Source organism: Cibotium barometz, chromosome 26 (assembly GCF_041138505.1).
Source record: "Cibotium barometz isolate CiBa-2024 chromosome 26, ASM4113850v1, whole genome shotgun sequence".
Lineage (NCBI taxonomy): Eukaryota > Viridiplantae > Streptophyta > Polypodiopsida > Cyatheales > Cibotiaceae > Cibotium > Cibotium barometz.
The window spans coordinates 10,917,018-10,932,334 of NC_141071.1; the positions used below are offsets into that span (position 1 = coordinate 10,917,018).

Consider the following 15,317-nt stretch of genomic DNA (forward strand, 5'->3'; position numbering starts at 1 on the left):
GCTTTGCACACTCACACAAACACACATGCACACACAGTGACAGACAAGCTCAGAGAACGAGAGACGAAGCTCAATGCTGGAAAGTACTCGATGATAATGAAAAGAAATGAATGGAGTACAAGAGTACTATAGCCCTTGCCCTGATGTGGCTAGCACACAAGAGAGTGTTCACACGGGAAAAAACCCTTGCCAGCACAAGGTAAAAAGTGCCCATGTGTAGGGTTGTTCACACCAGGGACTTCCAGGCTAACAAACCCCCTGAAGTGAATGGTGTGAACGTGTACAGTTTATAGCAGAAACTGGGTAAACCCATCTGCCACATTGGCCTGTGTAGGCACATAAATCAAGGCAAAATGGTGGTAGAAGATGGCTGCCTAAAACCAAGAGCTACCAATTGACTGCGGAGCCATACACATTCCTTAAGTGCTATGAATGCTACTGTACTCAGATTCACAACAGGAAGTGGCTGCTATCGGAAACAGTTACCACTGATTGACACCTGAGTGTCAGATCATCATGCCCGATAGCTGTCTCAATGGAGGCGGCAAGCATACAGAAAATGCTTTTTTGCTTCACTGCGTGCCAATGCCGAAGCTGGGACAATGCGGAAATCTGCTCAACTATGACACTGCATACTGAATTTGAAGACAAGGATTGCAAATGTAATGAGGCATCCGACAGTTCGCTGATAAGGGTCAGCCTCAAAACCTCCCCTTAATTTCTTTGAACTGGATACTTAAATACTGCAAAAGCCCATTGTCTGAACATCAAATGCATGCTGTAACGTCACGAGCAAATCATCAAAGGACAATTTCTACTGAATCTGTTGAATGTCAGCAGTAGCAGAAGGCTGAATGCATGACTATAACCCAATGATCAGTTTCCAATGCATCAAGAAGAGGTGGCTCTTCATGTAATGCGGAAAGTGCAAGGGCGGAATCAGTAAAGTAAGATGCATGACCAAAGGTAGCACATGTCTGACTGCTGTCAGCAGGAGATCACAATGGCTGCATCCTCTTCAGTTAACGCATCACCCATGGCATTAGAGCAACATGGGAAAGTTAGGTTGCTGAATCTGACTGAATGGCAGCAGCAATAGAGAACTGATTCACAGCCAAAACAGGCTCAGCTGAGTCAGCAAGAAACAGATAATGCGAGCATTGTGAATAACAGCAAGGGATAAACTGTCAAGGTCCACTGAATGCCAATACATCAGGAAAATAACCTTTGTCAATGGAAAAGCCGACAAGGCGGAATCAACAATGGAGTGGGCTGATTGAACAAATCTAACAAGTGGGGGTTGCAAGGCATACATCCAACCAAACCATGAGAGTATAAGGCAACCTCTCTGCATGGCAATGTAAAAAGGATGCGTAATCTCACACAAATTGATGTAAGGAAACCCTGAATTATGCATAGTGACAAGGCACCAAGCTGAATAATGTAACAGTTTGACTCCATTAGCATCCATGTCTATGAGCTGCAAAGGTGAGGCAACTCAAACAAGGAGCTGGGTCAGCATGAGTAACACATGTCAGCAAGTAAAAGAGCACTGCATACAGATATGTATCCATGACATAGGACAACTAAGGGGTCAATGCATAAGTGACCTGTAAGCCCAGTGGGCGTGTAGTGCAAATAAAATCATGGCCTTGATGTGTTCTTGGCAATCCGGTAATAAAATCCATGGAAATACTTTCCCATTTATTACCTGGGATTTGCAAAGGATGCAACAACCCAGTCTGTCTAAAGCGTTCAGCTTTATTTGCCTGACAAATTTAACACTTGAGAACATAATCTTCTACATACCCTTTCATCTTTGGCCAATAAAAAGTGTGTTTCACTAACGATAGCGTCCAGGGTGTCCAGCAGAAGGGGTGTCGTGAAACTCCTTTTAAAAATCTTGGACCTGATGTCCGGGATCTGTGGTACACAAATTTTGTCATTACGGAATAGTAAACCATTCCGAATCATCCACTGGCCTCCTGCAGCTTGAACGGTAGACTGCTCAGTCATTGAGTCTTGGTCGATCAATGAGCTCCCGTCCTGGATCTTCTGCTAGAATGGACCAAAATAACTATCAGTCCTGCAAATCCCTCTCAATGATTGAAATAAGTCAGTAGAAATCTCGGTGAACGACAAAGTATTCACTTCTCTAATTCGACTAAACGCATCTGCGACACTATTCATGGACCCTTTCCGATAACGAATCTCAAAATCAAAATCTTGCATTAACTCAGCCCAACGAGCTTTCCTTCCTCTCAAATCATCCGCATCACACACATACTTGATTGACTGATGATCAATCAATACCACAAACTTGGAGCCATATAAATAATGTCTCCAAACCTTGAGAGCGTGAATCACAGCATAAAGCTCTTTCTCAAGGGTTGGCCAACGAGATTGAGTGTCGTCTAGCTTTTTACTTTCAAAAGTAACAGGTCTACAATCTTGAAATAGAGCAGCCCCGATGGCATAGTCACTGGCATCAGTTTCAAGAACATAAGGCCGACTAGGATCGGATAATGCTACGATAGGTGCTTCCTTGACTTTATCTTTCAAAAGTCTGAAGGCCATATCCAAATCGTTATTCCAAGTGATAGGTTGATTTGACTTACGTCCACGACCTTTCAACAAGTCGATCATCGGTAGTGTGAGCTGAGAGTACTCCCGCACAGATTTCCGAAGAAAAACAACAAAACCAAGAAAAGAACGAAGTTGTTTCACTGTTCGCAGTATAGGCCAATCCAGAACCTATCCAGAACCTTCTGAGCTCGGTCATAGTCAATGCTCAATCCATCTCTAGTGATCTTGTGTCCCAAGTAAATGATGTCTGTCATAAAAAACTCACATTTACTTAATTTAGCATATAGTCGATTCTTTTTTTTTTTTCCGAGAAAAGATCCTTTCATTAGTTATGTAAAAAAAACGCCCGTAGGGCTACAAAAGAGATCTCTCCTGCTCCTAACAGAGAGAAGAGCAGTGAATACATCATGGCAGCCCGGGAGACTCTCCCTAGGTGCTGCAAAATACAAGCATCAGTCTAAAGGACTGAGCGGCTAAATCATACAATGGGGGGGGGGAAGAGCCAAACAGGTGGCCTGTAGTGCCAACGGGGGGATCCCGTGTGTAGGGTGTAGAACGGGCCGCAGCGCCAAGTGGTATGAAAGGCCTGGCGTCGTAAAGCATATAGTCGATTCTGTCTTAAAATAGATAAGAAAATCGTGAGGTGTCTAACATGATCCTCAAGAGTACGACTATATATCAAAATATCATCCAAGAACACCACCACAAATTTTCCCAAATGTTCACGAAAAAGATCGTTCATCATTTGCTGGAAAGTGGCTGGAGCATTGGTTAACCCAAAAGGTAATACGAAAAACTCGTAATGGCCATACCTAGTCCGAAAGGCGGTTCTCTCGACATGCCTTTCATGAATACGTATCTGGTGATAGCCAGTACGTAAATCTATCTTCGTGAAATATTTCGCTCCTGCTAACCGGTCAATCAAGTCATCTGATCTAGGGAGAGGATAACGGTTCTTACTTGTGTGTCAGCTTGTTCAATCTCTTGTAATCTATACACATTCTCCAGGTGTTGTCCTTCTTTCTCCTAAGCAACACAGGTGCACCCCAAGGTGATTTAGCCAACTCATCTTCCTCAGCTTGGCTCATCCTGTAAGGTGGAATACTGACAAGATGAGCACCAGGGATCAAGTCAATATGATGATCTATTGTCCTTTCAAGTGGTAAACCCGATGGCAGTTCCTTAGAAAATACATCTTGAAACGAATCAAGTATCTTCTGTAATTCTTTGCTTTCAAACACACTTAATTCATTGACATCCATGGAAGGTATGAGAAATGAAGAAAGTGAAATCAATACACAATGGAAAGCGGTATACAAAGAAGAATCCATTATATTTCCAAAATCAACTGTATTTACAAGAGGTCCCTGAGAGGGATGTATACAATCACCTAAAATACTATAGTGGATGTCGCTATGCTGAAAAGAAAAGTATGACTAGACCAATCTATCTGGACTTGAAGAGTCTTAAACCACTCAATCCCTAATAACAAGTCTACATGTTCTAGGTGAATAATATAGCATTCCAGAGTATCTTTGTAGTCCTGAATCTAGATTGGTAGCATCTCCACCTTTCGATCCCATACTTGCCTTCCCGCAGGTAGGCGTACCTCATAGGTATGATCGCTGGGTGTCGTATCAAGACTCAATTTCTGCACAAGTTTGTAGTTAACAAAATTATGTGCGCTGCCACGGTCTAGAAGAATGTGGATTCTATGGCCATTCACTTCTCCATAAACTCGGAGAAGTTCATGCAAGCCAAAAACTTTAGAGTTGAACAGACAATCAGAACATGTACTAGGACGAGAAAGTACAGTAACTGATGTACCTGTCAAAGAGAGTTGGTTAGCTGCCTTTGGCTTGGGTCCTGCGTTGGTCTTTGCACCCTTTTGCTTCGGGCACTCGTTACGAACATGTACTAGGACGAGAAAGTACAGTAACTGATATACCTGTCAAAGACAGCTGGTTAGCTGCCTTTGGCTTGGGTCCTGCGTTGGTCTTTGCACCCTTTTGCTTCGGGCACTCGTTACGCATGTGTCCTTTTGCTTCGCAGATAAAACAACGTCCCTCCTTCTTGAGCTTCAAAGCCTTAAGGAGTCGTTTTTTCTTCGCTGGAGTCGAGCTTGGATTCTTCGAAGGTTGGTCCGAAGATTTTCCTTCAGTCGTGTTAGCCATAGGTGCGGAGAACTTTCTTTTATGCTTGTTCCCCTGCTCGGTAACGGGTTTAGACTTGGAAGAGACCATTGTATCATCATAGATACGAGCTGAATGAATGGCTTCGTCCAATGTTTTGCATTTGTTATTTTTAACCTGTAAACGGTATGAGTCTGGTAAACCAACTACAAAGAACCCCAAAAGAGTAGTGGGATCCATCTTTGTAGCTTTCATCCGCAAGTCCCTAAACTTCTGGGGGTAGACCTCATAAGTGAGGTGCTGCGAGGTCATGGTCAAAGCGGTAAACCGGGCAACAACATCATAATCCTCCTCTTTCTTGAGAAATTCCTTCTTGAAGACGTCTTCAAATTGTGCCCAAGTCGTTGGCTTAGGGTTAAGTTCCTTCCACCAAAGCAAAGCTTTGCTTGAGAGGAAACCTGCTGCTAACTGGATCTTTTTTCCATCATCATATGGATGAAACTGAAAATGGACCTGCCACTTATGTAGCCAAGTGTCCACGATCTCCTTGGTACGCTGCTTTTGCTCGCCCCCGAACGGTTCCGGAGTAATGTTGGGGCCTAAATCAGAGGCCACGATATCCATATCCGAAAGAGTAGAGAGGGTAGTGGTCAAGCGAGAGATGGAGTTCTGCAAGGCCTGCATCTGGGCGGCGATTTGTGCCTGACGTTCCGAAGAAGAAGCTTTGAGAGCAACTCTGAACTCTTGGAAATCTAATTTTGACACATAATCGTCAAAAAGATCGGCATCGGTATCTTCCATAGCCGGCAAGCCTTCGCGTTCGACAAGGGGCTCCAACTCTGATTCTTGGGTCGACATCTTGAAGAGGGCAAGTGGAGAGAAATTTCGATCTTTGCAAAATAAAAGGGCGAGAGAACTTGAGAGCTTGAGAGCTTGAAAACTTGAGAGATGTGTGGCAAGAAGCCCACTTAAGGGTTTATATAACCTTCCCCAAAAGCAGCTTGAGCTTTTGCTTTTGTGTTTTATATATATATATATATATATATATATATATGTTATGTTTTCTTTTTTTTTTTTAAACACCTTTAAACCTTAGGGACCTTTAAACTCTTTTTTAAAAAAGTTTAATCTTTTTTTAAAAAACGAAAGCAACGAATTTGGCGTGAATGCTTTTTCTGGGTTTTTTTTCCCTCCCCCCCTGGATTTAGCGCTGCCGCTGTATGCTGCCTCGCCACCTTGCTGTTGTCGCCTGCTTTTCTGCCAGCGCCACTTCATGCAAGGATGCGTGGCAGCCTGCGCCAGTAGGTGTGGCCCTGCGTAGGCCTAGCCACAAGCCGGCATAGGCCTGGGCGCCTACCAGCCTGGCCTAGGCGCCTGCCTGCGTAGGCGTAGGCGCCTGCCTACGTAGGCCTCGCTGACTTCATGCGTGCGCCTCCAACAGCCAGCAGTACAACTGTACCCAGCCAGCAATACTCGACCAGCACCGCCAACGTTCCCCATCTTGCGCTCTCTCTCTCTCTCTCTCGTTCAACCAAAAGCGAACATGCTTTTTTTGTTTTCTCTCACGACTTGTTCATGCAACTGCACAAACATCTTCAGCCTTCTTCTTGCAAAGCAAAACAACCCTACCAAACCACCTACACCCTCATCACGGGTTCTTTGATGAAAAAGCACATACTATCTGAAAAAACAACAGCATGCATAAACAAAACAGCAAGCTTCTTGAACACATATCTTTCTTCGACCTCATCTTCTCTACCTACCGACTTGCTCGTTCACGAGGCACACTCTGATACCACTGTCAAATCCCACCGGATCTCCTCGTAGAACGCTCCTGGTTCGAGACTCGAAACCTGCAAACAAACAAATAAACAAGAAGGGGGTGCATGCCTGACTCACCTCCCAACCGTGAGACAGCCGTGGGCAACCCCACAGTCTTGGCTGTCCCCACCGAGCCACGAGCTGAGCTAACTAGGTTGACGTACCGACCAATCTCTACCTCGCGACGTCCCATACCGCCACGAAGCTGGGCCTCGAGATTGCTGCTGGCCTCGGCTGCGTAAAGCAGGTGCACGTCTGCACTAGATCCAGGCTCCAGACCATAGAGCTCTCACAAATCACGCGAGACTCTATATGACTAATGACTAACCTTGGCCACCCTTTTATAGGCTCTTGGCCGGTAATCGGGCGTCCACACTTGGGCGCCCGTCCGTCCATACTTGGGTTCCCGCCCGTTAGTCTATCCCTAACTCAACTCGCCAAACAGCCTGCCTAGCTCCAAGCTTCCCCAAACCTCAAAGCTAGTCTTGCGTGCGTGTAGCACACGGTAGATACACACTGTGCACATGACAAAGGCTGTACAGACTACTGGCAGCACCTGAAAGCAGCAAAAAAAGCGGCTACAGTCGGTACAGAGGCTGCACTTCTTCTTAGGGCAAAGGCTGTGATCAAGGTGCAGGTGGCACTCAGACTAAGGCGGCAGAGAGGCACAAAGCAAAGCGCTGCTGAGGAGATAAAGGCGGCGATAGAGGCTGAGTTCACCAAGAAGAGGCCCAAGGTGGCCGAGCACCAGCTGAGGAGGGCGTTGCAAGGTGGAGCGCCGGCTGAGGAGGGCGTTGCAAGGTGGTTGCCACCGGCTGAGGTGAGAGAGCTAGTTGGCGTGAGAAAGAAGATGAAGTGGATGCCGGTCCTTCGCAACTTCTCTCTCAAAGTTCTCCACAAGTCTCTTCCATGGCTCATCAAAGGAATCCATGATTCTTATATACTTGAAGGGGTGCTTGCTTTTACCACTTAGCTTTTGCTTTATCCCCTAGCTTTTGTTTTGATAATAGTCAAAGTTCTTGATTTATGCTTTTACAACGTCAAGGCCTTGCTTTTTGGCCTGGAGCCGCTTTTTCAAAAAGCGTCTTTTAGCTTTTTGACTCAGTTTGATGCACTCTTTCCAACGGTGCCCTCGGCTTTTTGGTCAACAAAGTTTGACTTTTGCTTTTTCTTGCTTTTTGACCCAGACGAGTGCTTTTTCCAATTCAAACTTTAGGAACCCTGTTTCCATGTGTCCATCATCCTATCCATGTGTCCGGGCATGAGTTCTATCATGTGAAAAGAGTATGGAGGACCAAATAGTTACATGACCACATACATCACCAACAGCAATACACATCACGTGTCCCCCCTCAAATGCAACTGCCATAGAGACAACGCTGCCGACAACTGCTATAAAGCATAATCAGTTGAGGACAGATCATAACCAAGATGAATGTCAGGCATAGCACCAACTAACAATCCTGATTCAAAATACGGATCATTTGTAAGATCAATGTCACGCATAGTAGCATCATGTAATTCTGCATCAGATGAACCAACACTAACTGACATTCCTGCATGTGACAAGTATTCCCCCACCACCTGACGAAGCATCTCTCAAGGTGGCAAACAACTGCTTACAGAAAGTGATGAGCTTTGTAGCACCCGAATCAAAGTACCAATCAATATCCGACAATGATGAACAAGAAACAGATCAAGCACTGCATCCGACTGATAAGTCGTCGGACATTTTACACAGTAAAGAAATGGGCAAACTAAAGTATATCTAACACAACCAGTAGCTTCGAGTGACTCAGAGTACCTCAACTATCTGCTCAATGCATGTGCAAACTCACCAAATCAACAATCTACAAGTTGGAAGCTACAGGCAAAATCGGTGGATATGGTGCGGAATCGGATGGAGAAGCAGCAGGTCGGAATCAGCTAACCAGAAGCTGGCGTGGCATCAACACGTCAGCAGATCAGAAGTTGACATGGCATCAACAGATCAGCAAGTCAGAAGCTGATGTGGCATCAGCAAATCAGCAGACCAAAAGCTGACGTGGAATCAGTAGATCCAAAGCTGACGTGGAGTCAGCAGATCCGAAGCTGGCATGGAGTCAGCAGATCCGATGTTGACGTGGAGTCAATGGGTCTGATGCTGAAGTGGAGTCAGCAGTTCTGTAACAACAAATCTTGATGCTAACATGGCGTCGGCAGATCTGAAACAGCAGGTCTGAAGCTAAAGACGGAATCAGATCTGAAACAGCAGGTCTGAAGCTAAAGACGGAATCAGCTTACGGATGGACGCTGAAGTGGCTGACAAACGGAATCTGAATCAGTTGACTGAGGAAGCTGAAAGCCAAATGCCGAGCGCCAAAGGCAGAAGACCATAATCCGGATGCCGAAAGCAAAGTGCCAAGGCTGAAAGCGACTGCTAAATGGTTAAACCCGGCCAATGGAGTAATTCCGACCCAGGAAGCAAAACTCGAGCAACTCCTAAATGCTGACAACCAAAGACTAAAAGCTACTTGCTTAATCGAAAACCGTAATCAAATGTTGAACGCTAATGGTTGAAAGCTTATTGCTGAATCGAAAGCCAAAGAGCCGAACGCTAAATGCCGTAAGCCAAGCGCTGAATGCTCAAAGCTGAAGTCGAAATAGCTGAATAACTGAAGCTAAAGTCCAATGCTTTAATGCGGAATGCCTTAAGCAGAATGGCTGAATGAGGAAATCCAAATGCTGAATGGCTGATCGGGCAAAGCCGACTAAAACAGCTGATGTACAAGCGTGCTGAAATCGAATGCTTTAATGCGGGAGAGAGGGAGCGAGCGAGCGAGAGAAATGATATGCTAGAGAGAGAGACAATGATGCACGAGTGTTGGGCACAAACTCACATAATGCTTGATTGATGTAAAATGAAAGTACATGCCCTTTTTGTAGGTGCAAGACCTTATCTTATGACTCACCCAAATCACAAGTACTAATGGACACATGACACATAGCACATACTTATCTTATCCAAATAAGAGGACGTTCATACCTAAGCAGGTGTTCACACACTCATTAATGAACAAGGTGGACATACACACATTTAGCCCTTTAGAGGCTATACACACGGACACACGCAGATACACAAACCCAAGCAAAGCCGACAACTAAACGATGAAGTTGACTGCTAGTGATTGAGCCAAGGTGATGTCGGAATTGAGCGCAACCGTGAAGAGGGAGTTGCAAAGCTAGCAACGATTGTGGTAGCTGATGGGTATAGAGCGCCTTCTTCTTTGTTGAAAGGATGACCAACTCTACCTCCGTCTATGCGAGCAGCCAGCTCTATACCAAATGAAGAAACAGTTAGGCAATGGCTCCAACAGCGATGGGGGGTGAAACTCCATAGCGAGGAGGGAAGAGAGAGAGAGAGAGAGACAATGATGCACGAGTGTTAGGCACAAACTCACATAATGCTTGATTGATGTAAAATGAAAGTACATGCCCTTTTTGTAGGTGTAGGACCTTATCTTATGACTCACACAAATCACAAGTACTAATGGGCACATGACACATAGCACATACTTACCTTATCCGGATAAGAGGGCGTACACCTAAGCAGGTGTTCACACACTCATAAATGAACAAGGTGGACATACATACATTTAGCCCTTTTAGCGGTTGTACACACGAACACACGCAGATACACAAACATGGTTATACAAGCACACGGTGAACACACACGTGAAGCTCCGAATATCCCAACAGAAATCCGTACATAAGTATGAATGGGCTAAATCCTGTAGCCGAATACTTACTGCTATCGTACGCAAATTCTACCTGTGAGAGATACCTTGCCCACTCGATTTGTATTTTGGATACATAAGCCCTTAGCATATCTTCCAATTTGACCATCTGATTCTAGATGATTTGAGAAAGACATACTTAACTTAGTTTTCAATCTAGGAAACATATATTGCCAAAACCTTGCAATGAATTTTGTATCCCGATCACTGACTATTTCTTCAGGCAATCCATAAAGCCTCTATAACTGATCTACAAATAAAGTAGCCAACTCATGACTCTTAATCGTAGACCATGTGAAAATAAACTTGACCATGTGGAAATAAACTTAACCATTTTGGGTTAGTCTATCCACTACTACCCAAAGAGAATCATGTCTTCAATTTGTTCTAGGTAGTCCCACAATAAAATCCATGGATATACTCTGCCACTTAAATTCTAATATCTCAAGTGGATGAAGAAAGCCACCTTACCTAAGGCATTCAGCCTTATTCACTTGGCATTGGCTACTCTCTTTAATATAATCTTCGACATAGGCCCTCATATGTGGCCAATAAAAGTTTCTTTTGACTAACGCAAGAGTTTTTTAAATTCTTGGGTGCCATGCACTCGAAACATCATGACATTCGAAAAGTATCCTTTTCCAAATGTCATCAATGTCCCAGACACAAACTTTCTTACTTCTTATCAGTCACCCATTCCGAAAAGAATACTGGTGGGTTATCTTCTCTTTGGCAGGACTCCTCTAGGATTCCGGAGTTCCCAAATCTCTTGAATTGCCTCCAGTGCGCCAGATCGAAGCTATCTCCTTAGCAAAGCCCTTGTAGAGAAAGATAGAGATCAGCCAAGATCTCAGCTAGAGAGAGAGAGCATCAACTTCAGGTATCCTACTAAGTGCACCTGCTTGAAATCACCCCGGAGTTGGAGGCCATAGCTACACCCTCGGCAGAGCTCCCCCACCGTAAGACTTGGCACGTCCCATACCACCAAGCCACACCCTACAGGTGTCCTTGCAGTGAGCAATCTTGTTGGGCCTTAGGCTACGAGTCAGACAAGAAGATTGTGTCCTAGAACTATGCCTTGGGTTCACTTATATAGGAGCCTGGGCCCTAAACTTTGCCCTTCTTTTATTATAAGTGCTTTTCCATAGTTCTTTTAATAATTATGCCTCATATTTAAAGCCTTGCTTCACTTAGTATGAAGCCATCCTATTACGTGCACCCATGCACTGCGGTACACCAGGACAAACTGGCTCATCAACAGTGCAAGAATCATGTACAAAAGTAGTACCTTTTAGGATTTATTGTCGTATGCCATGACCTCTTTGTGAGCCCAGTTCGGGACATGTCACGCATGAGCTACATAGGTCAATCTCCCAGCCTTGAGTGTCAGGTCAGTCCTCTTAACCCATTGTGGAGAATTCAGAAAGCGTTCATCATTCAGGAGCATGTAGATGTCAACCATAGCAATAGAAGCATTAGAGCATGTAGATGCACTTCATGTAGAGGGGTCCTCAAGATCCGAAGAGTCAAGACATCACTAAAGAAGAAGAACCTTATGAAGAAACGCTTCTGCAAAATGACGACGAAGACCACAAAAAGCTAAAGGAACAAATACGACAACTCCATATTCAACTGAAAAGAGTGCGGATGGAAAAAAAATTGGCAAAATTACAGGCAACCTTGGCCAGGCAGGAGACACCTAAAGAACAAAGTTCCTCAATGGAACAATGGTATCGATGGATGACTAAAAAGGAAGAGCGAGAACGTGAAGCAAGACTGGCCAAACAACTGGTAGAGAAAGCCAAACGCAAGGCCAAAGAGGAGTGATTGTTGCGGGCGGAGCTCGAACCGAAGACAAACCACGAACAACAAGCCCGAGAAGACTTGAGGGACCAGTTCCATCAGACGCTCCGGACTCTAGTAACTTCTTTCCACCCTTCTCAATCCTCCACAATCCCAGCCATAGCCTCGACAACAGTTATCCGTGCCTCACCGAACTTCACCAAGTACAACGGCAAGTGCGACCATTCGGTTGTCACTTAGTTTATTCACCAGTTTGTTGCCCACTTTCCTCTTTCCAAGATCACAAAACCCCAAGACAAAGTCCATATGCCGGTTCCGCACCTCACAAGTGATGCAGTTACTTGGTGGCAACATTGATCCCGTTTGCACACAGATTCTTACACAAGCTTACCGAACTATGATTGAAACACTTTTGTGTTAGATTTGAAGACCAGGTTTCTCATTTGAAGACCAGGTTTCTCCCTCCACAGTACGTGACAAATCTTGAAGATGAGTTCTACAAACTCACCCAGAACGGTTCCCTAGTGCTCACTTACTCCAACAAAGTGATCACTTGAGCTCTAGCCGTTCCTATAGTGCTTGTTTCTTTCTTCTTTCCTTCCCACACATATATATGGTAATAAACCCATGTGATAATGGGAGAGGAAAGTCATTCATGCATGTCCATATGTGCAAAAGATCTCCGAAGGCAAAAAACCACAAACCAGAGAGAGGAGAGAAAGCCTACACGTTGAGAGTAGCACAGGAATCACAATGCTTCACACCGTCCGCCTGCTAGACAAAGCCTGTGTGACGCTTGGGAAGTAGCCCAGCGCACCTTGGATGCTGTGATTCGCTTGTTGGTGGACAGAGGGACGAAGGTACCTGCATTTCTCCAAACCACTCCATCAAAACACTCTGTCTCTCTCTCTCTCGATGGTGAAGACCATGTCCAGTTTCAAATCAATTAACCATGCTAAAGCCAAATAACAAATCCCACCTGCAGAGTTGAAGGAGCGCATCCTTTGGAGAGTAGAAGCCCTTTTTCTACCTGACGAAAGTCCATCCGAATATGCACCGGCAGATTTTCATGTTATACAAATAGAAGCGCTGACAGCGTAGATTGTTGCAGAAAGCAATCGGATCTGTCGACGACATTTTAGCGAGCGAAAGGAGTATGCCATCAAGATAAGCGAGAAAACGTCGTCAGGTTGCGCTGCCCAATCATGAGTTGTGCCTCGGTAACTGGGAGAGAATCACGTGTAACACGCATACCCAAAAAAGCACATTCTATCTCCCTGGATGGGCTTTTTGAAGAATCTTTATGTTTTCTCCCTTATAAACGGAGAAGAATCTTATGTGTGGTTAAGCTCCATTTGCAGGCTTGATTATGATTTATCAAGTATAGCCACTGTGATCTTTTGCATAGCTTGGTGCCAGTGAGCCCAAATCATCTTAAGTATGAAGGCTAACACCACCCTAACTCCAAAGGGGGGATTCTTCATAACACCACCCTAACTTCAAAGGGGGGATTGTTGGGAAAATCGGTGAACACCTCTTAGAGGTGAAAGTGTGTAAGTATGTGTGAACAGGGGCTTGTAGCCACTAGTGTGTTTGTGTGTGTAAGTAGTGATGTCATTGGTTTAGCCAAGTGTCATTGCCCCATAAGTAGAGTATTCAGATAGATAAGGCATTCATCCTATAAAAAGGCATTGTACTTCAAAGGTTAATGTATCAATCATAAAGCAATACATTGTATGTGCAAAATATGATCTCTCTCTTGAGCTTTGTTCTCTTTCTCTCTCTACCTCTCTCTCTATGTCTACACCACAACCATGGACATCTTTCATCCTCCTTAGCTTAGGCCTATATAACCCTGACCCTAAAGACTACAGTCTATTTGTGCATACATAGAGCATGCATAGCTCTATGCATGCAAACATAGAGCTATGTATGCATGCTCTATGCATACTCCTTAGAGCATAGCCATAGTAGCACAGATAGAGCACACATAGCTCTATGTATGTAGAACTATGTATAAATGCTCTATGTATGCTCATTAGAGCATACATAGCATAGATAGAGCATATAGAGCTCTATCTATGCATACATAGAACTAGATTAGAGCTCTATCTATGTATGCTCATTAGAGCATACATAGCATACATAGAGCATACATAGCATAGATTAGAGCATATAAAGCTCTTTGTATGCATACATAGAACTATGTGTGCTCTGTGTATGCATGCCATAGAGCCATGCATGATCTATGTATGCATAAATAGAGGATACATAAGAACTATCTATTCTAAATGTATTCATAAATAGAGCATACATAGCTCTATGAATAGAACCCATAGTACTCGAGAGTGCATTAAAAAAAAAGGCACAAGGATAAATAAAAATACATCTTAGTGAGTTTGTGGTTGGAGATTGGAAAAACTAAATGGAGTCGAATCAAGTGAAATTACAAGCAAAATACAACATAAAGGCAATTAGGGAAATAGAACTCGATTAGCGTTATCATAGAGAGCCATTAGGAGAATAGGAGAGTGTAGAGCTTTACCTTAACACGAGGGCTTGAGAAAACTTTGAAGGAAGAACCTACAAAAAAAGAAAAAAGAAGAGGGCAACAAGTGGGATGGTCACCAAGCGAGTTCGGTGGAGGGAGCTTTTCTTGGCTACCCTCTCTCTCTACACCGCACATTTAGTAGGATGTCTAATACGAAGCCATATTGCTCGGCTTGCACTATCATGGTTGTCATGTGATACATAGTACCAATGACAATAAGCGAGCCGTTGTCGTCTAGAATGGTCTTACAAATCTTAAGCAATAAAGGCTCGTCTAGAATGGTCTTACAAATCTTAAGCAATAAAGGCTCGTCTCCATCTACATGGCATAGACATAAAACATGAGAATTTGTATCCAATGTATACACAATAACACCTAAGGTCTTAATGTTGAAAAAATCATCTTGATCACTCACATGTACAGAGATTCCATGATGGGATAATGTCATCGGGGTCCTATGAGCAACCTCACTATAATACAATTACACCATGTGCTTGTATTGACATCTTTAATATTAAAGGTCCAATTTGCCTCTTTCACAATTTGTAACATATCAAAAAAATGTACTAGCTCCTCTGGACACTCCTGGTTTTGAATTGCCCTCAAACAAAAAATCATGTCCTACTATACCATATTGAGAAGAGTTAC

At 44.0% G+C, this 15,317-nt stretch overlaps 1 protein-coding gene across 5 annotated transcripts in view; it reads right to left on the reverse strand.

Annotated features, from left to right (window-relative positions):
• The window catches only part of LOC147623657 (BTB/POZ domain-containing protein), a 32,445-nt gene extending 19,049 nt beyond the window's left edge, over positions 1 to 13,396 (reverse strand). For 2 of the 5 annotated variants that reach the window (XM_086820244.1, XM_086820242.1), the window contains exons 1-2: positions 13,098 to 13,371; positions 12,862 to 12,982 (exon numbers count right to left, since the gene is read on the reverse strand). The gene's annotated coding sequence lies outside the window, so the exon portion shown is untranslated. Of the gene's footprint in view, positions 1 to 12,845; positions 12,983 to 13,097 lie in introns of all 5 variants that reach the window. The other 3 variants (XM_086820241.1, XM_086820243.1, XM_086820246.1) reach the window with 3 other exon arrangements.
• Between the last annotated feature and the right edge of the window lie 1,921 nt (positions 13,397 to 15,317).